The sequence below is a fragment of the Silurus aristotelis genome (assembly GCF_946808225.1).
Source record: "Silurus aristotelis genome assembly, chromosome: 15".
NCBI classification, from domain to species: Eukaryota; Metazoa; Chordata; class Actinopteri; order Siluriformes; family Siluridae; genus Silurus; species Silurus aristotelis.
The window spans coordinates 3,293,865-3,321,416 of NC_139588.1; the positions used below are offsets into that span (position 1 = coordinate 3,293,865).

Sequence of the window (27,552 nt, forward strand, 5' to 3'; positions counted from 1 at the left end):
ATTATTAACCCAAACCAAGACAGACATCTTTTATTATTGTTCTTTACAAACAAAAAAAATTGTACACTTCTGCAAAGCACTTCCTGTGTGAAGTCCAATCAACACATCTGTTTCCGATTTAGCGAGTTAGAGAAATGTAAACAATGTGTGATTCTACTCAAGAAGTTCAGTATGAGTGCTCTACTGGGATTATAGGAACTTGTGTTATGTCTTTCAACCATTCACAATGTGCAGAGTGTGTGGCGACCCCTAATGGGAGAAGCCAAAAGAAAGTAAATTTGTTGATGCTTTACACATACAAGAACTGAACTTCACCTTCTTCTATAAAAACCTTTTGCTGTTTTGTTTTTCTGTATTTCTTCAGATGGATGTGCACAAAGGACTGTGTCGAAGGAAATGAACTTGTATTTTTAGAATGCTCTAAACAGGTATGAGACCGGTATGAGGTGTGAGGTATTATGGGAGTGTGAGTGTATTATAAACATTATAACATAAATACTTTCCTCAACCCTATTAAACCCAAGTCCTCTTCACCTCACCTACATCAGTACCTGACTTTACTAAGACCCTTCTGTCTGAATGAGCACAAATCTAAACAAACACAATCCATAATCTAGTGGAACATCTTTTCAGAGAGGGAAGCTTATTATAAGAGCAAATGGAGACTGAATGTGGAATGGGATGTTCAAAAATCACATATAAATCTTATGGCCTGGTGTCCACAAACTTTTAGCAATATAGTGTATAGATTAAGCATATTTATATGTGGAATCTTGTTTAATTTGACATCACACTGCATTATTAATTCATCATTTATGGCATGTCTTTTTACTCAACTTCAAACAATCTGATCTTGCTTAAAATTACATCTGAGATATAGAAAGTAATGTGTATAGTAAGGTGTTTATGCATGTTAATGCATGCAGAGCTTTGTTTTAGTATTTGTACATTTACTGCATGTATTTGAACATTCTTTGGGGAACAAGTTGGTGTGGTGGGGATTGGCTGGACCTGGGAGAGTTTTTCTCTGTGTATGTATTTGAATTGTTTTGTCTATTTTGCTTTATGTACAGTAGTTTCTGTCTATTTGTTAAGGACCCCCTTGAGAACTAGATGGTTCATCTTAAGTGGTTTATCCTTTCAATCAACTTACAGAAATATGAGCAAAATGAATCACCTTTTTAAATGAAAATAAAAGTGCATTACTGTGAGAGACGTGGGGGATGGCCTGAAGTACTTGGGTTGAGGCTGAAACCATAGATCTTAGGACTAAAGGAAATACATTGGCTAATAAAACAGATTCTGTCATAGAAGGTGTTTCATTTTATTAACTGTTTCCACATAAATAGCTCTGAGCTCTTTCCTGTTTGCAGTGGTGATGGACAGGTTGAAGGACAAGGTCAGACAGGAGTCTCCATGGACTATGTTGTTTGTGGAGGATATTGTGATTTGTGGTTGGAGTAGGGAGTAGGTGGAGAAGAGCCTGGAGAGGTGGAGGTGCACGCTGGAGAAAAGGGGAATGAAAGTCAGTAGGAGTAAGACAGAGTACATGTGTGTGAATGAGAGGGAGGGCAGTGGAGGGGTGCGGTTGCAGGGAGAAGAGGTGGAGAAGGTGGGGAAAATATATATTAGTATTAAGATGGGCCTTATACTAGTTCTCTAAACACACATTCCTATGTTATCTGTTCAATGTCTATACAATCTTTATGATGTGAGCATGTAAGGTACACGGAATGTCTTTGTCTGGACTCACACATCTCTGGTTACTGTGTCTTCTTACCCAATCAGAATCAGTTTTAGCTCAGGGGTTTTACAGAGTCTACTGTGTATATATATATATATATATATATATATATATATATATATATATATATATATATATATATATATATATATATATATATATATATATATACACAGTGAGGACAATAAGTATTTGAACACCCTGCTATTTTGCAAGTTCTCCCACTTAGAAATCATGGAGGGGTCTGAAATTGTCATTGTAGGTGCATGTCCACTGTGAGAGACATAATCTAAAAAAAAAAATCCAGAAATCACAATATATGATTTTTAAACTATTTATTTGTATGATACAGCTGCAAATAAGTATTTGAACACCTGTCTATCAGCTAGAATTCTGACCCTCAAAGACCTGTTAGTCTGCCTTTAAAATGTCCACCTCCACTACATTTATTATCCTTAATTAGATGCACCTGTTTGAGGTCGTTAGCTGCATAAAGTCAGCTAACGACCTGTCCACCCCATACAATCAGTAAGAATCCAACTACTAACATGGCCAAGACCAAAGAGCTGTCCAAAGACACTAGAGACAAAATTGTACACCTCCACAAGGCTGGAAAGGGCTATGGGGAAATTGCCAAGCAGCTTGGTGAAAAAAGGTCTACTGTTGGAGCAATCATTAGAAAATAGAGGAAGCTAAACATGACTGTCAATCTCCCTCGTGGGGTCTCAATGATCCTAAGGAAGGTGAGAAATCAGCCCAGAACTACACGGGAGGAGCTGGTCAATGACCTGAAAAGAGCTGGGACCATAGTTTCCAAAGTTACTGTTGTTATACACTAAGACGTCATGGTTTGAAATCATGCATGGCACTGAAGGTTCCCCTGATTAAACCAGCACATGTCCAGGCATGTCTTAAGTTTGTCAATGACCATTTGGATGATCCAGAGGAGTCATGGGGGAAAGTCATGTGGTCAGATGAGACCAAAATAGAACTTTTGGGTCATAATTCCACTAAACCTGTTTGGAGGAAGAAGAATAATGAGTACCATCCCAAGAACACCATCCCTACTGTGAAGCATGGGGGTGGTAGCATCATGCTTTGGGGGTGTCTTTCTGCACATGGGACAGGGCGACTGCACTGTATTAAGGAGAGGATGACCGGGGCCATGTTTTGCGAGATTTTGGGGAAGAACCTCCTTCCCTCAGTTAGAGCATTGAAGATAGGTCGAGGCTGGGTCTTCCAACATGACAATGACCCGAAGCACACAGCCAGGATAACCAAGGAGTGGCTCTGTAAGAAGCATATCATGGTTCTGGCGTGGCCTAGCCAGTCTCCTGACCTAAACCCAATAGAGAATCTTTGGAGGGAGCTCAAACTCCGTGTTTCTCAGCGACAGGCCAGAAACCTGACTGATCTAGAGAAGATCTGTGTGGAGGAGTGGGCCAAAATCCCTCCTGCAGTGTGTGCAAACCTGGTGAAAAACTACAGGAAACGTTTGACCTCTGTAATTGCAAACAAAGGCTCCTGTACCAAATATTAACATTGACTTTCTCAGGTGTTCAATTACTTATTTGCAGCTGTATCATACAAATAAATAGTTTAAAAATCATATATTGTGATTTCTGGATTTTTTTTTTTTAGATTATGTCTCTCACAGTGGACATGCACCTACAATGACAATTTCAGACCCCTCCATGATTTCTAAGTGGGAGAACTTGCAAAATAGCAGGGTGTTCCACAGTCTGAAGCTATTTCAGACCATTATCTCATCTCTTTTCAAATTTGCCTCAGTCATTGCATTACTACTTCACCACGTTATCGTGTTAAGCGTACTTTCACGTCAGCTACAGCAGCGCGTTTTATTAACAATCTTCCAGAAATTACGATATTAGATAGATCTCCGTCTGACCCTGCAGAGCTCGACTGGGCCACTGAACACCTAGAATCAATGTTACGTTATACCCTAGATGATGTAGCTCCCCTTAAGACCAAAATGATCAGGGAGAAAAAATTAGCACAGTGGTATAATGATCATACACGCACCTTAAAACAGACCACTCGAAAATTAGAACGGAAATGGCGTCAAACAAAATTACAAGTATTTCAAATAGCATGGAAGGAGAGCCTCCTAATTTATAGAAAATCTCTTAGTGCTGCTAGATCAGCATATTTCTCCACCCTCATAGAAAATAACAAGCATAATCCTAGATTTTTATTCAGCACGGTTGCAAAATTAACAGGGAATAAAAGCACTGCACTCACATGCACACCATTAATAGGTAGTAATGATTTAATGAACTTTTTTAATAATAAAATTGAAAACATCAGGCAAAAAATCCAAACGATTAATATAAATCCAAATTATTTTACAAGTAACCCTGTAGACAGCAGTGTAATTATAACAGACAATCAATTACAAAGTTTTACTCCTATTCACGAGAATGACTTAATTTAATTAATTTCCTCATCAAAATCATCAACCTGCATTCTCGATCCCTTGCCTACAAGTTTCTTTAAACAGATAATTCCAGAGGTAATTGAACCTGTTTTAAAAATAATAAACTCTTCCATTAGCACTGGTTTTGTACCAAAATCCTTCAAACTGGCAGTTATCCACCCCCTAATTAAGAAACCTGACCTTGACCCATGTCAGCTGTCCAACTACAGACCAATATCAAATCTCCCCTTCATAGCCAAAATTTTGGAAAAGGTTGTAGCACAGCAGTTATGCTCACACCTACTTATGAATAACATTTTTGAAATGTATCAGTCAGGAGTTTGGCCTCATCATAGCACACAGACGGTGCTAGTTAAGGTGGTAAATGACCTGTTATTGGCCTTTGATCAGGGTTTTGTCTCTTTACTTGTTTTGCTCGACCTTAGTGCAGCTTTTGACACCATTGATCACACTATACTACTTGCTAGACTTGAGAACGTTGTTGGAATAAAAGGGAACAGCTCTCTCTTGGCTCAGGTCTTATTTGACTGATCCCTATCAGTTTGTTGATGTAAATGGTGAGTTCTCCACACTCTATGAGGTAAAGTTTGGTGTTCCTCAAGGATCTGTCTTAGGCCCACTGCTTTTCTCTTTATATATGCTGCCTCTTGGTGAAATCATTCATAAACATGGGATTCGCTTCCATTGCTATGATGATGACACACAGCTGTATATTTCAGCAAAGCCAGATGAGCGAGATCAGCTTAACAATGTTGAGAAGTGTGTAAAGGACATTAGACAGTGGATGCTCAATAACTTTCTTCTGCTCAACTCAGATAAGACGGAGGTACTTTTACTAGGACCACATGCAGCTAGAAGTAAACTTTCCGATTACGTAGCATCTCTGGATGGTGTTTCTGTTTCAGCATGTACGGCTGTCAAAGACCTTGGTGTGATTATTGACTTGAGTCTTTCCTTTGAGTCTTACGTGAATAATATTACCAGGATCGCCTTCTTTCACCTTAGAAATATTGCTAAAATTAGAAATATGATGTCATTACAGGATGCAGAAAAACTAGTTCATGCTTTTGTTACATCTAGATTAGACTACTGTAACGCTTTACTGTCCGAGTAAGTGCATAAATAAGCTTCAGTTAGTTCAGAATGCAGCAGCAAGAGTCCTCACTAGATCTAGGAAATATGACCACATCACCCCTGTTTTAATCAGTCTACACTGGCTCCCACTCAAATCTCGCATTGATTATAAAATATTACTACTGACGTATAAAGCACTTAACGGTCTCGCACCGCAGTTTCTGAGTGAACTTCTCTACCAGTATGATCCTCCACGCCTACTTAGATCAAAAGGTGCTGGCTATCTGTTGGTTGCTCAAATAATGAAGACTACAGCAGGGGGCAGATCTTTTTCTTATAAAGCCCCACAGTTATGGAACAACTTTCCAATCAGTGTTCGGGACTCAGACACAGTCTCAGTGTTCAAGTCGAGGTTGAAAACTTATTTATTTAGTCAAGCCTTTTATCAGTAGATTTTTCTTAGGTAAAGGAGCAGATCTGGAGGGAGCATGGATATAGAGTGTTTGGTGAACACTCTATATTTGTATGCTGTCGTCCCCTCACATTCACACGTTCACTCGGGTTTGTTGACGGTGGTGTGGTGGGTCGTCTCTTATCCCAGAGATCCCTAGAGTCCAAACTGCACAGTAACATTAACTTTCATACACCAATAGGGACACCTAATAATCCATATCCTTATCTTCCCGTCACCCTCTCTCTCTCTCTCTCTCTCTCTCTCTCTCTCTCTCTCTCTCTCTCTCTCTCTCTCTCTTCTCTCTCTCTCTCAGTCGAGTTAAACATGCTCCTGAGGCTCCAGTGACCACTGTTCCTGCCCCTCTCCCCTCTGTGGAACTTCACACTTCTGTGCAGCTTGGGACAGTCTCTCATCAACACCTTGGGTGGTTCCATGTAATTCCGGAGTAGAACGGGTGCTTTGAGGATGGATTGGACTGTAGTTGGTGTCGGCAGTCTGCTTCAAATGGACATTTGGTGCAACCCAGATGAGGATGGGTTCCCTCTTGAGTCTGGTTCCTCTCAAGGTTTCTTCCTTATGCCATCTCGGGAGTTTTTCCTTGCCACAGTTGCTCATCAGGGACAAACATACTTACAAAGAACATATTTACGTTTAATCAACACATTATCTGTGTAAAGCTGCTTTAAAACAATGTTCATTGTTAAAAGCGCTATACAAATAAAAATGAATTGAATACTTGCATAATCGTGAAGTTAGTGCACAAGAGGCAGTGTATAGGTTGACAAATATGCATTTAAAGGAGTGTTCCAGAAATGTTCAGTTTATTCCCACAGGTGATTCAGTTCGTATGAGTTTACCATTGCAAGTTCTACAAAACAAGTTGCAGTCGCAAACTTTAAGAAGTGAAGAGATGTGGATGAAAAGTTTGGTTGATCGTTACAAGAATAGACCACGTCAGAGTGTTTTTGACGATATGTGCTTAGCCACATTTGCGTCTGAGTATCGTGTAACATCTTAAGGTCAGTCTCCCAATGAAATGACATTAGATAATAATCTTGGTTTCATTGTTACAAAAAACACATTCAGCCTGCAGTTGTTCGTTATGCACGATTTTCAGTGACTAAGAGTCCTGAAAAGTTTTACCAAAGTATACTGCAATTGTTTTCTCCTTATCGTGCAGATACGGAACTAAAACCAGAGGGATATACTACTTATGAACACTTTTATAAAGAAGGTGTTTAGGTAATGGATTAGTAAAATTGGTTTAAAATGTAGTCAATAAAAACAGAGCATTATTTGAAAAGGATGCAGACGTGTTGGATACCGCACACAATACTGTTAATACTGAGGGCATATTAGAAAGTGCATGGTGTTCCCTTTGTCCTGAGCAGCAAGTTGATCATTTAGAATGTAAACAGGTTAGACGTGAGATTGTCCAAGAAGAAGAAGATGATAATGAAAGTATTCCAGATTTGACTGATAAAAACGTTCAAGTTACAAAAGTTACACAGTTACACAAAAAATTGTTTGAGTCGTGTTAAAGGGTTAAGTATAATTTGTTCCCTAAACAAAACCCAGATGGCTGTTTTTAATAAAATAAGGCAGTGGTGTTTGGGTAAAATTAGAGGAGAAAACACAAAACCTTTTTATTTGTTTATTACTGGTGGTGCAGAAACAGGCAAAAGTCATTTAATTGAAGCCATAAAATGAGTCTTCATGACTATTGTCTCAGATTTCTTTGAATCCAGATGATATTTGTGTTGCTTTAACAGCACCAACAGGCATTGCAGCATACAATTTAAAGGCTGCAACAATATTTAGTATTGGCACAAATGTAAAATTGCCATACACACCATTGGGTGAGGACAAATTAAATTCTTTGCGAGCAAAATTCCATGGTCTTCAAATACTAATAGACGAAATTTCTATGGTTGATCATAAATTATTGGCATATATACATGGAAGATTACGTGAAATTAAACAGAGTGGAGATTTGTCTGCTTTTGGTAATGTGAGTGTAATTACTGTTGAGGACTTTTTCCAATTGCCTCCTGTGAAGGGAAAACCATTGTATGTGGATGTACCTGAAATGAGTTTATGGAGTTGTTTTAGTGTTGTTGAACTCACACAGGTTGTTAGACAAAAGGACAGTAATTTTGCTGAAATGTTAAACAGGTAAAGGCAAAGAAGCAAAATAACTGCACTAAACAAAGATGATGTAATCATATCAAGTTGTGACAAGGTTGAGGAAGATAATGTATCTTTACACATTTATGCTACAAATGATCAAGTGCATATGCACAACTTGAAGCAGGTGATAAAAATGTGCCCGGAAATTGAACCGATAGAGGCAGAGGATTATGCACGGAGTAAAAAAACAGGCAAAATAGAATTAATAGCTGGTCATCATGTAAAGGTTCATAACACATGTTTGCCAGAAAAGTTACTTTTAGGCAGAGATGCACGTGTTATGTTAATTAAAAACATAGATGTTGATGATGGATTAGTTATTGGTGTTTGTGGTGTAGTTACTCATATCGTACGTTCATCTAAAGAGAAGTTACCTGAAACTGTATACGTTCAGTTTGATGATAGTCATGTGGGATTGAAAAGACAAAAACAATGTTCATTTGAGGCAGCAAAATTGCTCCATTCTACACCTATGATACTGCTGTCGTTAGTTTAAAGTGTTTGCACCTGGTCAGGCTTATGTAGCTTTGAGCCGGGTAAGGAGTTTGTCAGGGTTAACAATTAAAGACTTTAGTGAAAAGGCCATTTTCTGTAATGATCAGATTTGTGAAGCTCTTCAAGAAATGCCATCTTTTATGGCACATGATGAATCATTGGTGACAGTACAAGATAGTTCCTTTTCTGTGTTTATACTGAATGTACAGAGTTTGCATTGCCATAAAGAGGATTTAAAATGTGTCTAGTCAACATTTACAACCAACATGTATTGCTGTAACTGAAACATGGCTGCCAGAACACTATCTGCCTGAAAGTGTAAATTTAGAAATCTACAACTTTGTGGGTATTCCTCTTTGTGTTGCATACACAAGTATATGTCCTCCTTTCAATGATTTAAAACTACTACAACACGGTGGAGTTGGAGTTTATACAACATGTGGAGTGCCAAACACTATTATAACAATTCCAAATCTTAATTTACAATGCCTGTTGACACATTTTCCTGAAAATGATATTTTGCTTGGTGTTATTTATAGACCACAAACATACCCTTTGTGTAGTTTTACAGAAAATATGGGCAGGTTAATTAATCAGCTGCCTTTAATTTCAAATAACATTGTGCTTGTGGGAGACTTTAATAATGATGCATTAAAGTCTAATTCTGTGTGCTCTTTTTTGGCAGATAGGGGTTTTATTCAACATGTTACGGAACCTACAACAGAAAAAGGAACATTAATTGATCATGTGTACATAAAATGTATGACAAATTTCTCAGTACACACAGATATTGTGCCAGTGTACTTTAGCACACACGAGGGAATTTTCTGCTCTTTTAAACTTTCAATTCAAATGGTCTCTGATTCTCTGTTGAAAGTCAAATAGTATACTTTACTAGAAAAATGCTAGTATGTTTACTTAAATCTGACTAAAATATTGAGTTTACTAAAATAGTTAATTATTGGTAAAATGTTAAAATAAATATTTGAGATTACAAATAAATATTAAGTAATATTATTCGAAATGTGTGAGACATTTCATTGGGCATGCGCAATGAAGCACAACTCCCCTCCCCCACACTTTGCTGAAGCTCATGGACTGAAGACGGTTTGAGCATCTACTGATTAAGGTATTAATTAAGGCATATTTTTGTTTCCTTGTTTTAGTTATAATCATGATGTTTACTTGAATTAATATTACTTTGCTGAACATGTTAGGAACTTTTAATCTTGTCTTTACATAAACATCTTTTGGACCGTTTGTAGCTTTAAACACCTCGTGTTGGAAACCAACATCTAAAATGTCATTTTGCACTTTAGATCTGTAAATTCGGATTACCGGTTAATTATTTAGAAATGCTTTATTTTTGTTAATTTGAATACTCGGTCGTGACAATGCGGGACCTGGCAGTGTAACTTAACTAGTCTATAATTAGCATGCGTTATTGAATCTAGCCATTTTCATCGTGATGTGGAGCGGGGATGGGGAAGGAAGAAAAAACATTTGCGAGATGTTGGAAGGAAGGAAGGAAGGAAGGAAGGAAGGAAGGAAGGAAGGAAGGAAGGGAAAAAACTCCAGAAGAAAAAAAATACTGTCTTAAACCGAGGGCGCAAGTTTTGACTGAATACACCGTCAAACTGTAACCAACGCGCGAAAATACAAAAGTAACGTCTGAATGTCGCCAGCGCGTGCACTGCGCGTGCATCTTTTAAAAGACAGCGTTGAAGTGTAGGTTACTGAATAGTACAGATTCAAGCTGCATGTTTTAGTTTTAAAGAAGTAGTTCACCAAACATTTTTCCCATGACTTGCATGATAATTTGCATGATAATTAGATTTTTTTCAATAGTTAATACCAATAGTATTGTTCATTGTTAAAGTTGTGGATTAATTCAGTTTATTGGTAAAAATTTAATGCTAAATGAGCATGTGAACTTCATTGCAAGTTACTCTCCCTTTACCTTGCCTTTAACTTAATTCTTTTTTTTTTTCTTTTTCTTTTTAAGTTTCCTGTTGATTGCCAACTGCCATGCAGTGGAATTGTAGGTTTTGCTTCTTTACATCTGAAACGTGGGCACAACTTCTTAAGCACCATCACATAAACCATACTCGAATCGTTCCAATACCATGCCTCCACTCAGATTGCCTGTGTACTTTTAAGTCATTTATTGCACTGTAAGTACATCTTTCAAAAATCCATCCCCCACAAAGAAGTGTGTTATCAGGGAGGTCTAGTAATGGTGTACTATGTTACAAATGCCATGTTTGTGATTTAGTGGAGCTATGCAGTGAATCTAATTATTTTGTCCATTTGCATACTCATTTGAGGAATAATAAAAAATTGCAGTGTCCTTTTAAAGACTGTTCATTTGAGACAAATGTTTATTCCACATTTAACACCCATAAAAGTGAGACACATCACCAACACCAATGCCCTGAACATTTGAAGTTGGGAATTGTTTCAAATACTCATTGAAGCTACACAGAAGAAGGTTCAACTCCCCCTGTTGCTGACAGCTCAGACAGTGAAGATGGCAAACTACAAAGCTGCGTAAATGTGGCTGTAGTGATGTTGCTGTCAAGGGAAAGAAGTGCAACAGACAACGTGCAGAAGAAAGGCATTAAAAAACCTAGATGGTTTGAATTAAATTTCTTGCCAAATTTTCCCAATGGGAAAAATGAAGTCAAGAACGCACAAGAGCAGAACTTGTAGAAGAAATGAAAAAGAGGACCCGAAACATGAGCCTGATTGGCCAGAAGATGGACAGTACATTCGCCTAAAAAGTTGAAATTAAAGCTAGTTTGTTTTCTTTAGAAACAAATCTTGTTTTACTTTTTCTGCTAGAAAAAGGCTAGTTGATGCTACATTTCTTTCTATTATCGATTATGGTGATCTGTTGTATACGAATGCCCCATCAAAGTGTCTTCAGATGTTGGATGCTGCTTCATGAAGCTTTAAGGTTTATTTCAAATTGCAGACCTCTCACTCATCATTGTACACATTATTCCAAAGTGATTTTGCCCTCTCTGTCAATTCGCCGGCTTACTCACCTTACATTTTTAGGGTATTATAGGCAGGCTGCCAGGCTACATATCCGAATTTCTTACTTTTGTATAGAGTGCTTATGGTTTACGGTTCCAGAAAATTCTCTTATTAAATGTTCCTCAAGCTAGGACAGAGTTGTTCAAAAAGGCTTTTATGTTTTTTGCACCTTTAACTTGGAATGACCTACAGAAATCACTAAAGCTACAGTGTCTAATTTCCTTAAATGATTTTAAACATTATGTTAAATATATAGAACATGAGTCCATCCACACGTGCAAATGTTTTAATTAATGGCACTTTTATTTAAATTGAAATGCACTTGAGTCGTCTTTTGCCTTTTTGTTTGTTTTGTGATTGTGTGATATTAATTTGTTTCCACTATTTTGCCCAGGTCTCTCTAGAAAAAGAGATTCTGTATCTCAATGAGACTAACCTGGTTAAATTAAAATAATTAATTCTGAACCTCCTATTTGTGAGATACTGGAAAAGTGGCCTGCACTTTTCACCGAAAGCCAGGTATGTATTCTCTTTACAATCTAAACATCTTATTTTATTGTAAATAAATACTTTGTGTTTGTTCTCAGATCTTTGCAGAATTTAATCGCATATCTGGAAAAAATCTGAGATCCGAGTTCTATAAAGCATTGGACAAACACTCTACACGTTTGATTTGAAATTTTCAGGAAAAAAGGAGGAAACCAAGGAAGAATGCTTGATGCAATTCTGCGTCAAGTTGATTTAAAGGTAAACCTTTATGTAGTTATCTTTATTGTATAGTCTGTGTATGATCGTTAACCTCATTCTCTGTTTTTCATAGTCATCTGATGTAACTTGTGTGCGCACCGCAGTACTTCATGGCGGGAATGATTCTGTGGAATTTTTCAGGACATGCTTTGTAAGTAATGTTGGTGTTTACATCTTTATTTGTGCTAATGCTAAATTGTGTATTAGGGTCCATTAGAATATAGATCAGATGAAGAGTACACAGTAGTTATTTGTCTCTTGACCTAGCCAGCATCTCAGCGATCACTTTCAATGTCCAGAAATGTAGGGAAGACATTACTAAAATAGTCTGTGTGATCATATTCATTCAAATGTAATTTGATGAAGTGACAGTAATACTAACAGTGGAGGCTAACACAGAAGAGGATAAATTGTTAAATAAAGTTTGTTTTTTTGCAAGCAAAGTATTCCTGTGACTTCAAGATTACATTTGAACAACTATGATCACATGGCCTGTTTTAGCAATGTCTTTACCATCTTTCTGGATGTTCAAAGTGAAAATGATGATGTTCAAAACTGGCCAGGGAAGCTCAAGATTTCATAATTGGTATCTTGTGTAAAACAATATAAAGGTAATTAATGCCAAAATGTATGTTTTACAATCAACTTTCCCTTTAAAACAAGATCACAATGGTTCATGTGTATTATTATAAATCATGCATAATTATTATTTAAGCTAATGTTTCGCATACCGTATGATACAGTTCTAAATATTTGTGATTTTGTGTAAAGTAAGTCTTTCGGTGAATTAACTTGTGACCTTTGCTTGCTGTACGATTCATTAAAAAAAATATATAAAAAAAACACAATTACATAAAAATTCCTTTATTTTGGTCTTTGGTTCAAATTCTGGATTTGCTTCAGAACGGATCAGGTGTTAGCTACAGCATATGCTAGCTAGCTACCGAGTTATAGCCCTCGTGTAAATTAAAATTCTTTATTTTGTGGTAAAATGCATTCAAATAACCCATTAAAATGATTCTTTATGCAAATCTTTGTTTTTTTGTTTTCGTGGTAAGCGGTTTCGAGAAAAAAAAAAGGGTTTATTTTCAGCTATTTTCCCCGCGTATAAAAGCGCGCGTGCACCGAATAATTAATTTTTTTAATTCCTTTCAGTCAAAACAATGTCTGGAAGGTTGGGAGGTCAAAGTGCGCTCGTGCCTGTCTGTGCTGTGACTGATTTAGAATGTGCAGATGTGTATAGTTTCACCTCTAATATTTTTTTATTCAAAATTAAAGTATACGGTATATCAAAATTGCACAAAAAGTTTATGTTTATGTTTATGTTTATGTTTATGAATGAATTAACGTAGAGTGCGCGCCACACTTGTACACGCTAATACACAAACACACACCATTGGAAGATAGTCAAATATTACAGGGAATTGAGCTTGTTTTCTTTCTTTTCTATTTTCTTTTTTTTTTTTTTTACTTTTTCAGATCACTGATACTTGCGACTGAGACATTTGAGGTAATTTCCCAATTTAAATCTTCTCAAGGCTCAAACGTCAGTGCTTAAGTTCTGGTCAATTAGTAAAAACTGATCACCTTTTAAGTATAAACATAAAACTTTATCCTGTTTTGAGTAACAGAAATGATATCAAGTTTATTTTATCTGATGTTCAGTATCTTTGATTCTGTTTTAGATTGCAGCTCCTTGGTGATTCCAGCAGACCTCTTCAGGTAAACTATTGTTTCTTCATTTTTGTGTCACTGGTATAAATGGCCAGAGAAGCTGCTTTTGATGTTAAAACATTTATGCCATGATTTGTAACTAATATTTAATTTTTTTTAATTTGCAGACTTTTCTTGGATAAAGACCCCAGCAGATACTCATACAGAGAAATTCATCGTTTTTGTTATACAGTTTTATTGCATTTTATTACTTAGGTTTTAGCTCCATTTACTGTAGTCTAGATTAGTGATTTTAGATTTTTCTGTAGGTAAGTTTTAGAATAGTTATTTAGATTAGATTAGTGTAGGTTAGGTTTATTATATATTGTAGGTCATATTACCAGCAGATTGTTTCCGTTGTTGTGACTAATTGTTTTCTTTGAGCTGTTTAGAATTTTTTTCAGGTTTCATCCACTTACACCGGAAAGCAAATTTTGAAGTATGTGTGTTAAGTGATTAACCAACCATGGTTAAGGTACTAATGCAACATTTTCAAATTGTGTTAAAAGGGTAACAGAAATATAATTACACTTAACTGAAATAACATTGGAGAAAAAAAATCATGTGTTATCAGAAGGATGATGGAGAAAGACGGATGGATCAACAATCCCCAGCAACACTGAGGACAGTAGTGTTTGCTCCCACATCGAACAGGGACGTGTTCACAGCAAATATATGCCATAAAAAACACCACATAACTGCTATTGTTTACATTGTTCATGATAAACAGTGTAATTGTCTTGGCTGAAAGGTAATACAGTTCTGGTTAATGAGTAAAAATATAGTTCACTCTCAGTTGTTGCATTTGATGCTGTGAGATGCTTTGCTTCTGCCAATATTAGCCATCAACAACAAGACCTTCTGTTACCACACACCATGGTAACCAACGAGTAAAAGATGATACCCAGTACCTCCCTGCACAGGTATGTGTGTTTTATAATATGTATACACACACACTGAATTATGTGGGAAAACAATGGCCGTTTTTATTTCATGTAATGTTAAACTTCCATTTTCAGATTAGGGAACAGAGTTTTCAGAGCATGCTGCTAATTTTGCAAGAATTTGATTTTAAGCCTGTGTCAGTGTGCCCAGGGTCATATCTGTCCAAGCATCTCAGTGCCAGGGTGATGTAAGGTCTGACAACTTTTTTCGAAACATATAGTGTACTTGTATAGCACTGCAGTTTTTGGCCTACCAGAGTGAGGGAACTGATTTTACAATGCAGCACCTTGATGGAGTTCTGGAGGAGGGAGATGCATTGTAACTTTTACCAGTTTAACAGACCAGTTAACAGACAGTTTAACAGACATGATTAATAGACAATTGATTGTCTTCCGTGATCATGGTGATGCTGCCTCATATGAGTTAATGCCTGTGTCTTTTCAAACAGAGCAGTCTACTAGCAAAGACTGTAATGCAGTACAGACCAATGTAAAAGCCCAAAACTACTGGTCAGATAGGAGCCCAAATGCTTTCAAAACTAAATAAGGTACGACGTAGAAAAGAAGCCTGTAAAAATGTAACTAAAAGCAAAAAAGCATGCCTTGAACTCAAAAAATGTAAAAAAGGCAATATGCAAAGAAACAGTATGATTCTTGTTTGCAGTTTAGACAAAACAAAATTCAATCTGTGAACAAAAAGTACAAAGAAAATGCTGTATTAAGAAATGACAAAATAGCCAGCCTTAAACAAAAATATAGAAATGTACAATTTCAAGTAAAAATCAACGAATATATGCGCAATAAGTACAGGACAGACGATGTGTTTTAGGAAAAGGAGAAGTCACAGATGGTCAGAAGATACCATACACAAGATCAGTACCAGAACACAAAGAGGGAGTATATGGTGAGGAAGTATAATAAAGATATTTCGTTCCGTAATAAAATGAAACAGTACGTTGTCACAAGGTATAGAACAGACTCTAAGTTCCAGTCTAAAATGAAAGCACATTTTCAGAAGATACACCCAGGACTCAGACTTTAGAGCACATCACATACTTCGCTGTACTCTACAGAAAAGCAAAACACATGTTAACAATGTTTTGCCGATTATTCACAAGTTGACATGTGCATTTAAAATCAGGCAAAAATACCAAGAGTTCATTTGTGTTAGCCGTTCAGCAGGTCAGCTTGATAATGTGAACAAGCCTGTGGTCAACAACGTGATGCAGGCTGCCATTGGTGCATTCCGTTGTAAAATTCAAGAAGGACCAACCCGTGTCTGCATAGTCTGTAACAGCACCATGTTTCCCAATCAAGTCAAAGTCTTGCAACCGAGCAAAGTACGTAAAAAACACATTGTACTTTTATGCTTAACTGGCAGATATATATTAATGCCTGTGATCATTCTTGCTCAGTCCCTTGTTTGGTTCCTGAAGAGAGGCAACAAGAATGGATCTGCCATACTTGACAGTCACTTGAGAGGACAGATGCCTTCAATTGCAGTAGCAAACAAATTAGCACTGGCACCTATCCTCAAAGAACTTTTGGAATTGAGTGTACTGGAATGGCAGCTCATATCCAAATTCTTGCCCTTTGTAAAAATTGTTGCATTGCCCAAAGGGCAAGAGAGAGCTGTTCATGGTGCAGTTGTGTGTGTGCCTTCTGAGGTGGAAGAAATTGTGAACTGTCTGCCAAGACCAAACAATGAATCACAGATACTCCAAGTTAAACTTAAGAGAAATCTTAAGTTCAAAGGCTACCAGCACTTTCACACGGTCAATATGCACAACGTGCTGGCAGCTTTGCATAAACTAAAAGAAATGCATTCTCAATACAAAGAGGTATCCATCGATGACGCTGCCCAGTTTGAAAGCCTTGCTGATGACAGAAAGGAAATACAGGAGCCTGAACAGATCAGTGGTGATGAGTTGAATGAGGAACAACATGTCAGCACAGAAGAACAGGATTAACTGAGGCCTGGTCTCACTCTCGACACATGTTTGCAACCACCTGATATTGGGAATGTTGTCATATGGAGACGCAATATTCAGCATTGCCCCTGCCCAAGGAAATAAGCCTGTTGGATTTTCCTCTGTTCTAAAACTGGAGTCAATGGCATTTCTTATGCAATTTCCTACCGGAGAGAACACGATCGATGAGGCGAGAACAGTTGCCATATCGCCGAGCATGTACTTCAATGCTAGGCTCTTTTGTGTGGACATCCGTTTTGCCAGAGACCAGAGCTATCTTCTCTTTGTGCAGTTTGTCACTTAAACGAACCTGGCTAGAAACAGCATGTCTTTTCAGTTGCGAAAAGGCAAACCAGTGACTAGAGATGGACGCAGGAATTTCCAACAAATTGTTACAGAGACGTGACAAGATTTATGCAACCCCTCAGAGGTACGCTGGCATACTGGGAGAAAACGCTAAAAGATCTGCAGGTCATGATCAGGCAGTTAGGCGTGCCCACCTTCTTCTGTACTTTCAGTGCAGCTCATATGCGATGGCCAGAAGTCATAAAGGCTATCAACGCTCAACAGGGTGAGCTGGTTCAGTTCGAGGATCTAGACTGGACTACAAAATGTGAGATTCTCAGAAGCAACCCTGTCACGGTCATGAGCATGTTAAAAAAAAAAAGAGTAGATGCACTACTCAGAGATCTGCTCTTGTCAGACGCTCAACCTATTGGTGAAGTAGTGGACTATTTTTATCGGGTTGATATTCACTTGCTAGCCTGGGTGAAAGATGCGCCTGTGTTTGAGGACGATCCAGATGACACAGTATGTGAATTCATTGACCGGTACATAATGTGCCAAATGCCTGACCCAGTACAGACACTGAACTGCACAAACTTGTGACAGAGGTTCAGATGCACAGCCGAAACCATTCAAAGTCTTGCAAGAAAGGACAAGTGTTATGCAGATTTGGATTTCCCAAACTTCCGATGTCTGACACCTGGATAAAACATCCAAGGCCCCCTTCTCCCAGCGATGAAGAGAAGCAAGATAAGACACAAGGAAAGAAACAAGGAAAGGCAAAAAAATTTGACCATGTAAAACAAATGAAGAAAGAAAGCCAAAGAAAAGCTGAAGCCTGTGTGGGACGTCCTCAATGACCCCAAAAGCTCATTTGAAAACTTGCCAAAGCTACTAGAAAGGTGCAATTTGAGCATGCAACGCTACATGAAGTACGTTGAGGCACTTTCTACCGGCAGTGTGGTTATGTTAAAACGTAGCCCAAAAGAATGTAGGGTCAACGGATACAACCGGGACTTGCTGAGGGCATTGAATGCTAACATGAACATTCAATACATTCCTGATCCGTTCTGCTGTGTCATGCACATCTTGTCCTACATATCCAAGTCTGAACATGAGATGAATGACCTGCTGAAAACTGTGGTAAAAGATGTACATAAAACTAATGTTAACGAAAAAGATGAAATGAAACAGATAATGCAGTCTTATTCCAAACACAGACAAGTAAGCGCTCAGGAGTCTGTGGCACGCACGTGCAGCTTACCTCTGAAAAAGTGTTCACGTGCTGTCATGTTCATACAAACTGATGATGCTTTGAAAATGAGTCTTCCCCTTAGTGCATTGCATCACAAAATCCCAGATTCTGAGGACGTTTGGATGTCAGGAATTGTGGAAAAGTACAGAGCAAGGCCTGAAAAACCGGACTTTGAAAAATTGTGTCTTGCCGATTTTGCCTCAAAATATCGCATTGTCTATGGCCGTCAAGCTAAAGGTTAAAAGGTTCACCCCCTGCTGAAAAACAAGGGGTACGTTCAACAAAGAACTGTCGGAAAGCCTGCAATTATTAGTTATGCCCGCTTCTCTAAAGACAAGCAGCCTGAGAAGTATTATGGCAGATTGCTGAAGTTGTATGTACCTCATCGCTCTAATACACAGCTCAAGCAACCATCTTATCCTACATATGAGCTGTTTTACCACAATGCCCGCATAGATGTCCGACAACCCCGTCTACTTGTGCCAGTGTGCACAGTTGTAGTAGAGAACCAGAAATGGTATGAAAAGCACACTGCTGAGTTGGACAAAGCTTTTGAACTTCTATAGGAGCAGGGGATGTTTGAAAATGCGTGGACAGCGTTCGCCCCTGAAATGGAAGCTGAACGTTTGGAGTGCATCATGGAAAGGATCGATGAAGAGCCCGAACAGGTGAACGAGAAAGACGATGTTCCAGAGTACCAGCTTGTTCGTGAAGATGGTGACGGACTTGTCCTAAAATTCGAGGCACCACAGTTGAGTGTGGATTTGTACAACAGCTATATCGAAGCTTGAACCAGGCACGGTCATCAGTGTTCTACACCGTCCGTCTATGGTGCCTGAAGCGCGTGTGGGGTCAGAATCTTGAGCAGTTTTTATATTTTGTGTCAGGTGGTGTGGGATGTGGAAAATTGCACGTAATTAAGTGCATATTTGCGGAAGCCACCAAGTTCCTACGCCAACTCCCATGATTTCAGGAGCAAGGGGACATGTCTTCGCCAACAGTGTTATTGATTGCGTTTACCAGAACTGCAGCTTTTAATATTTCTGGAAAAACTTTGCACTTCATTTTAAACTGGCAAGGAAATTAAGCTCACCGTATCAAACACTGGGAAACTCGCTGGATAATGTTAGAGCGGTGTTGTCGAACACAGAGATTCTCATCAAGTGTCCATGGTTTCAAAGGATCTGTTCGCGTACGTCAACTGGATCAGCAGATCAGATCAAAGGCAGCAAAAAACCTTTTAGTGGAATCTCTGTTCTAGCAGTTGGAGATTTTTACCAACTCCCACCTTTAAGTAAATCAAAACCTCTGTGTGTGTGTAGGAAGGTGGTGTGCTGGACAACTGGAAAGACTATTTTTAAATAGTCAACCTGACATAAATCATGCTTTTGCGAAACTACTGAACAGAATCCGTGTGCAGCCAAAGCACGAGGCTCTCACTAAAGAGGACAGTGCGTTGCTTGCTCCGTGTTTGACAAACCCCGTAGATTGTCCACACAAAACACTGCACATTTTTGCTTTCAACAAAAAAGTGCAGAAACACAACACTGCCATTGTAAATGCACTGCATCCTGACATCGTAAATGTGGAAGCTGAAGACTTTAGAAAAGGCCCATGAACAGGAGAGATGAAAAAACAGGGTAAACCTGTAAAAGACACAAATCAGGATTTACCTGACGTCATACAAGTTGCGGCTGGAGTACGTGTAATGCTAATGAGAAATCTGGACGTGGAGGACGGGCTCACTAATGGCAGTTTTGGAAAAATTGCCAAAATTGTCAGTGAAATAAAAGATGACAGTAAAGATAATCGGACTTAAAATGGACAATCCCAATGCTGGTCAGAAATACAGCAAAAGGCTACATTTACATTTGCAGCATTTAGCAGATGCCCTTATCCATAATGTGACTGATCTTGAGTTCCTCCTTATCAAGATTGATGCTCCAATAACAGCGACAGTTGTGACTGTATACCGTCCACCAAATTACAGTTTCTCATTTCTTGCTGTTAGATTTTTATCATGCCCAAACGAAACTTAATTCTTAGAGAGGTTTTCCATATTATAGTGCCTTTCTGAATCACACCGCACACAGCAAATGTTCTTCTTCGGTTTATTGCAGGCAGCAGACACGTATATATATACACACATTGGAAAGAAAGCTGACCTAAAGTTGTTTTCTGTTTGGACAAGAGGATATACTACTTGGAGATGTGTGAGCCCAGATAAAGACTCCCTGTTTACCTTACAGACTAACATCGTAAATATCCGATAGACACTGAACAGGCAAAGGAATGTGTGTGAAACAGTGTGAAAACCGTCTTAACACTGACAATGGCCACATTAAATCATTTATGATTAAGCATCACACACCAAAACATAGGATGTTCTCCCTGGGAACAAAATCGGTGACATAAACTGCAAATGAAAAGATAAAGACAAACAAAAACATACAGATTCTATTTCATTTTGTCCCTACATGCATATAATCCTTTATCATCACCACTCCAATCGAGGCCTTTATGGCCTGTCTTACCATCGTCATCAAACATGGCAACATACAAAGTACAATTCCAACAATCAATACAAAAATCATTCCTAAAACAAAAAAGTGTTCAACACTCGTAAACAAACTCTTAATCTTCTTAAAAAACTTTGTTCAGCAGGTGTTTAACGTTCTTCAAGACATCATGAGACATTTGTTTCTCAGTTTGTTCAATATGTCTAATAGTATTATCAGGTATATGTAACAGTTTCTTCTTACTGAATAATGTATTCAAAGAGAATAAGAAAAATTTAGAGTGTAATTACTATGCACACATAGTTATAGAATTTAGACCTAGAGCAGGTATCAGGGTACGCTAAACTAAACAGTCAAGTGTGTCAGATCTTCACCCCGGAGGTGGCCCCCTTTCTACTATAAAGAAAGGATCTTTCCGTGGGCTCTCATCTGTTTCAGCCCTGAATACTCACTTAGGCTGGCTTCTTAGGCCAACAGACCAATTAGTGTATAGATTAAGTGGGTGCTGTTTTGATCCTGCTTGCGTGTATCCATTGTGGCTGATAATCAGTCAGAACTCCAGTTCTGGTTACAGCTAGAACAGTCGCTGGACCCAGATACTTCGGCTCACCGACCTTGGTAGGCTTCAGACTTCTTATCAGGACCTGCTGATTAGGCACAAAAGGGTGTGTTGGCTTATCTGTGGGCAGAGGAAGATTTAGTGAGACATCAGCACTGATAGAATTCAATTTCTTAACCAGGGCAGAAACGTAGTCATCCACCATCACTTCCAGGTTACCTAAGGAAAAAATGACAGTGCGTCCCCTGACCCATGGGGTCGGGAAAGGCCGGCCCATTAGAATTTCAAAAGGTGACAGTTTAGTAGTTGAAGATGGGGTCATTCTCATTTCTGTGAGTACTGCCCGGAGAACAACAGTCCAATTTTGGCCTGTTTCAATGCAGGCTTTAGTAACACGTTCCTTAATGGTTCTGTTTGTTCTCTCTACCACTCCAGCTGACTGTGGGTGATAGGGAATATTAAAATGCCAATCAATTGCTAAGCTTTTAGCCAAAAGTTACCTTTGAAGCAAAAGGTGTCTGTTATCACTTTCAATCATGCTAGGAATACCAAACCCAGAGATGATCTCTTTCGTTAATATTTTGACAACCATTTTAGCGTTCTCTATTGCACATGCAAATGCTTCTGGCCACTTGCTGAATCTGTCGACTATACCCAACAGGTATTTCAAATTTCCTACAGGTGGCATATGTGTAAAAATATATGGCCACTTTTGGCAGGGAGTTGAACAGCATTTAAAAGGTTGCCTATGAGATTAAAATGTGCTATGGGCTTTCCATCAGCTGTTTTAAAGTCTCTTTGCTTCCATGTTTCTGCAAAATCATGCCCTACACCATAAGCATACTTAGAATCGGTGTATATAGTCACTACTTTATCTTCAGACAACTGACATGCTCTTGTGCAGCTGTGTGCAGATGTGTATGGTAATGATTTAGCTTCAACTATTACATCAGGTAATCTTACAACCGCATATCCACATAAATACACACCATCAGAGGGTTTTAAACATGAACATCTACATATAAGCAATCCCCCTCTTCCAGGGCCGTATCTAAAAGATCAGACCTACAAGAGGTCTCTTGTTCAATGTGTTTAAGACAATCATGTGCCTCGTCCAAACCATCTAAATCTATAAAATCTAGCAGATCACGCAGCACTACTACAGCTGAATGTGGCTGAGAAGAGGCTTAATAGTGAAGTTTTCTGTCTTCAAGAGTGTGGTTTCATAACCAGAGCTACGTTGTGCTGTCATATGTTGTGTGTTGAGGTTGTGTAAAATAGCTGTTAGTTGATGTGAGGTGTTCAGTATCAAAGGATGTGAAAGCACCGTTTTCTCAGCATCCCGGACCATCATAGCCGCAGTACGCGGGAAACCCTTGTGTTATGTTGTGTAAAGATTTAGAAAGATACACAACAGGGAGATATCTGTCACCGTGTTCCTGGGCCAGAATCTCCACAGCCGTACCACCACGTTCTTCACATAAAGGTGAAAAGGCTTAGTATCATTCTGAAGACCTAAAGCTGGAGCAGACTGTAGACCTTCTTAAGCGCAGTAAACCTGTCAGTCATTTCATGAATCCACAGAATGAGATGTGATGGAGGAGCTTTGTGATCAATAGCACTACGCAAAACTTTATCATGCTGTGTGCAGTCAGGGATCCATGCTCGCAGTAGTTCATCAGTCCCAAGAAGCTCTGCATCTGTTTCACAGTCTGAGGTCTTGAAAACCTGCTCACAAGCTGTACTCAGTCCTTATGTTAACACTGTGAATGAAAGTGTGTGTGTGACTTTTATTTACAGTGAGGAAAATAAGTATTTGAACACTCTGCTATTTTGCAAGTTCTCCCACTTAGAAATCATGGAGGGGTCTGAAATTGTCATCGTAGGTGCATGTCCACTGTGAGAGATATAATAATAAAAAAAAAAATACAGAAATCACAATGTATGATTTTTTAACTATTTATTTGTATGATACAGCTGCAAATAAGTATTTGAACACCTGAGAAAGTCAATGTTAATATTTGGTACAGTAGCCTTTGTTTGCAATTACAGAGGTCAAACGTTTCACCAGGTTTGCACACACTGCAGGAGGGATTTTGGCCCACTCCTTCTCACAGATCTTCTCTAGATCAGTCAGGTTTCTGGCCTGTCCCTGAGAAACACAGAGTTTGAGCTCCCTCCAAAGATTCTTTATTGAGTTTAGGTCTGGAGACTGGCTAGGCCACGGCAGAACCTTGATATGCTTCTTACAGAGCCACTCCTTGGTTATCCTGGCTGTGTGCTTCGGGTCATTGTCATGTTGGAAGACCCAGCCTCGACCCATCTTCAATGCTCTAACTGAGGGAAGGAGGTTGTTCCCCAATATCTCGCAATACATGGCCCCGGTCATCCTCTCCTTAATACAATGCAGTCGCCCTGTCCCATGTGCAGAAAAACACCCCCAAAGCATGATGCTACCACCCCCATGCTTCACAGTAGGGATGGTGTTCTTGAGATGGTACTCATCATTCTTCTTCCTCCAAACACGTTTAGTGGAATTATGACCCAAAAGTTCTATTTTGGTCTCATCTGACCACATGACTTTCTCCCATGACTCCTCTGGATCATCCAAATGGTCATTGGCAAACTTAAGACGTGCCTGGACATGTGCTGGTTTAAGCAGGGGAACCTTCCGTGCCATGCATGATTTCAAACCATGACGTCTTAGTGTATTACCAACAGTAACCTTGGAAACGGTGGTCCCAGCTCTTTTCAGGTCATTGACCAGCTCCTCCCGTGTAGTTCTGGGCTGATTTCTCACCTTTCTTAGGATCATTGAGACCCCACGAGGTGAGATCTTGCATGGAGTTCCAGTCCGAGAGAGCTTGACAGTCATGTTTAGCTTCTTCCATTTTCTAATGATTGCTCCAACAGTGGACCTTTTTTCACCAAGCTGCTTGGCAATTTCCCTGTAGCCCTTTCCAGCCTTGTGGAGGTGTACATTTTGGTCTCAAGTGTCTTTGGACAGCTCTTTGGTCTTGGCCATGTTAGTAGTTGAATTCTCACTGATTGTATGGGGTGGACAGGTGTCTTTATACAGCTAACGACCTCAAACAGGTGCATCTAATTTAGGATAATAAATGTAGTGGAGGTGGACATTTTAAAGGCAGACTAACAGTCTTTGTGGGTCAGAATTCTAGCTGATAGACAGGTGTTCAAATACTTATTTGCAGCTGTATCATACAAATAAATAGTTTAAAAATCATATATTGTGATTTCTGGATTTTTTTTTTAGATTATGTCTCTCACAGTGGACATGCACCTACGATGACAATTTCAGACCCCTCCATGATTTCTAAGTGGGAGAACTTGCAAAATAGCAGAGTGTTCAAATACTTATTTTCCTCACTGTATATATATTTACATATATATGTATTTATTTAACAACAATAAGATTATTATTATTTCAAATCGAGGAATTTGGAAAACATTTGAATTATTGTTATTCGGTAATAAAGTGCTGAATAAAATATAGGAATTTGTTATTGTTCTCCAGATTCATTCTAGTGATGCCAAACCCTCTCTGTATTATACAGTGCCTTGCAAAAGTATTGACCCCCCTTGGCGTTTTTCCTATTTTGTTGCCTTACAACTTGGAATTAAAATTGATTTTTATTTGGATTTCATGTAATGGACATACACAAAATAGTCCAAATTGGTGAAGTGAAATAAAACTATTTTGATTTGAAACAAAATAACTTGTTTCAAAAAAATTCTAAAAAATAAATAACGGAAAAGTGGTGCATGCATATGTATTCACCCCCTTTGCTATTAAGCCTATAAATAAGATCTGGTGCAACCAATTACCTTCAGAAGTCACGTAATTACTTAAATATAGTCCACCTGTGCAATCTAAGTGTCACATGATCTCAGTATATATATATATATATATATATATATATATATATACACCTGTTCTGAAAGGCCCCAGAGTCTGCAACACCGTTAAGCAAGGGGCACCACCAAGCAAGCGGCACCATGAAGACCAAGGAGCTCGCCAAACAGGTCAGGGACAAAGTTGTGGAGAAGTACAGATGAGGGTTGGGCTATAAAAAAATATCCAAAACTTTGAACATCCCACGGAGCACCATTAAAGCCATTATTTAAAAAATGGAAAGAATATGGCACCACAACAAACCTGGCAAGAGAGGGCCGCCCACCAAAACTAACGGACCAGGCAAGGAGGGCATTAATCAGAGAGGCAACAAAGAGACCAAAGATAACCCTGAAGGAGCTGCAAAGCTCCACAGTGGAGATTAGAGTATCTGTCCATAGGACCACGTTAAGCCGTACACTCCACAGAGCTGGGCTTTACGGAAGAGTGGCCAGAAAAAAGCCATTGCTTAAAGGAAAAAATAAGCAAACACGTTTGGTGTTCGCCAAAAGGCATGTGGGAGACTCCCCAAACATATGGAAGAAGGTACTCTGGTCAGATGAGACTAAAATTTAGCTTTTTGAACATCAGGGAAAGCACTATGTCTGGCGAAAAACCCAACACCTCTCATCACCCCGAGAACACCATCCCCACAGTGAAGCATGGTGGTGGCAGCAGCATGCTGTGGGGATGTTTAACATCAGCAGGGACTGGGAAACTGGTCAGAATTGAAGGAATGATGGATGGTGCTAAATACAGGGAAATTCTTGAGGGAAACCTTTTTCAGTCTTCCAGAGATTGGAGACTGGGACGGAGGTTCACCTTCCAGCAGGACAATGACCCTAAGCATACTGCTAAAGCAGCACTCGAGTGATTTAAGGGGAAACATTTAAATGTCTTGGAATGGCCTAGTCAAAGCCCAGACCTCAATCCAATTGACAATCTGTGGTATGACTTAAAGATTGCTGTACACCAGCGGAACCCAACCAACTTGAAGGAGCTGGAGCAGTTTTGCCTTGAAGAATGGGCAAAAATCCCAGTGGCTAGATGTGCCAAGCTTATAGATACATACCCCAAGAGACTTGCAGCTGTAATTGCTGTAAGTATTGACTTTGGGGGGGTAAATAGTTATGCATGCTCAAGTTTTCAGGTTTTTTTTGTCTTATTTCTTGTTTGTTTCACAATAAAAAATATTTTGCATCTTTAAAGTGGTAGGCATGTTGTGTAAATCAAATGATACAAACCCCCAAAAAATCCATTTTATTTCCCGGTTGTAAGGCAACAAAATAGGAAAAACGCCATGGGGGGTCAATACTTTTGCAATGCACTGTATCCTTAAAAATATTTGGGTCTTATTTCAACAGGAATGTCAACTGTCAAGCTCAAGCTCAAATGTCAAGGAGAGGAGTAAAATGTAAAGGTTGTTAAGGACCTCACTATGTTTATAAAATAGACATAATTTAATGAATATAAAAGTAAATATTATGTAGTGATTTTAACAGTTCCATCTGATTCGCTGCCCACTGCTGCTGAAAATTCCACTTTGCTAATGTCAGTAAAGTTACTTGAATATGTTCATTTACACCCTCATATATATACTTTAAAATATCACACTAATCACACTGACTCTATATTTATTTACATTACTTTTGTGTGACTGATTGAACATTATATGTAGCTAATATGTAGCATAATATAGCTAATAACAAAATAGTTTTGTGTCCATATTTGATTTAAATAATCATCCAAATATTAACACTTAAAATAAACAATCTTCACTTTGGCAAAAAAAGTCTTTGATAATGTCTTTATTCACAATATTGTTATTTGTATATTTTAACATCTAAGAATGTTATTATTATTATTATTTTATTATTATGATTATGATTATTATTATTATTATTATTATTATTATTATTATTATTATTATTATTATTATTATTATATTTTAACATTGACTGATAATATATTTTACACAGTCTGGCTGTCCACTTGACAAAAGTTTGTTTTGTCAAGTGGACATATATTAGTAGTCAATGTTATGTTATTCTTATTCTTATTATATTTTAATAGTTGATGCCCCGTATCTATAAACTAAAGCAAGACTTACTGTAAGTAAATGAATCAGCAGGAGGAGCAGCTCAGTGAGGAAATGTCCAGTAGATAATTAAACTAATATACAGTCATCAC

General features: G+C 38.4%; 1 protein-coding gene and 1 long non-coding RNA gene across 26 annotated transcripts in view; both read left to right on the top strand.

Moving 5' to 3' along the window:
* Positions 1-27,552, top strand: part of LOC310738044 (uncharacterized protein) — a 387,632-nt gene that overhangs the window by 114,943 nt on the left and 245,137 nt on the right. The window lies entirely within an intron of this gene.
* Positions 27,413-27,552, top strand: part of LOC310738312 — a 545-nt gene continuing 405 nt past the window's right edge. Inside the window, exon 1 of the long non-coding RNA XR_014537030.1 lies at positions 27,413-27,552. This exon is cut by the window's right edge and continues 131 nt beyond it. This is a non-coding gene — a long non-coding RNA (uncharacterized lncRNA).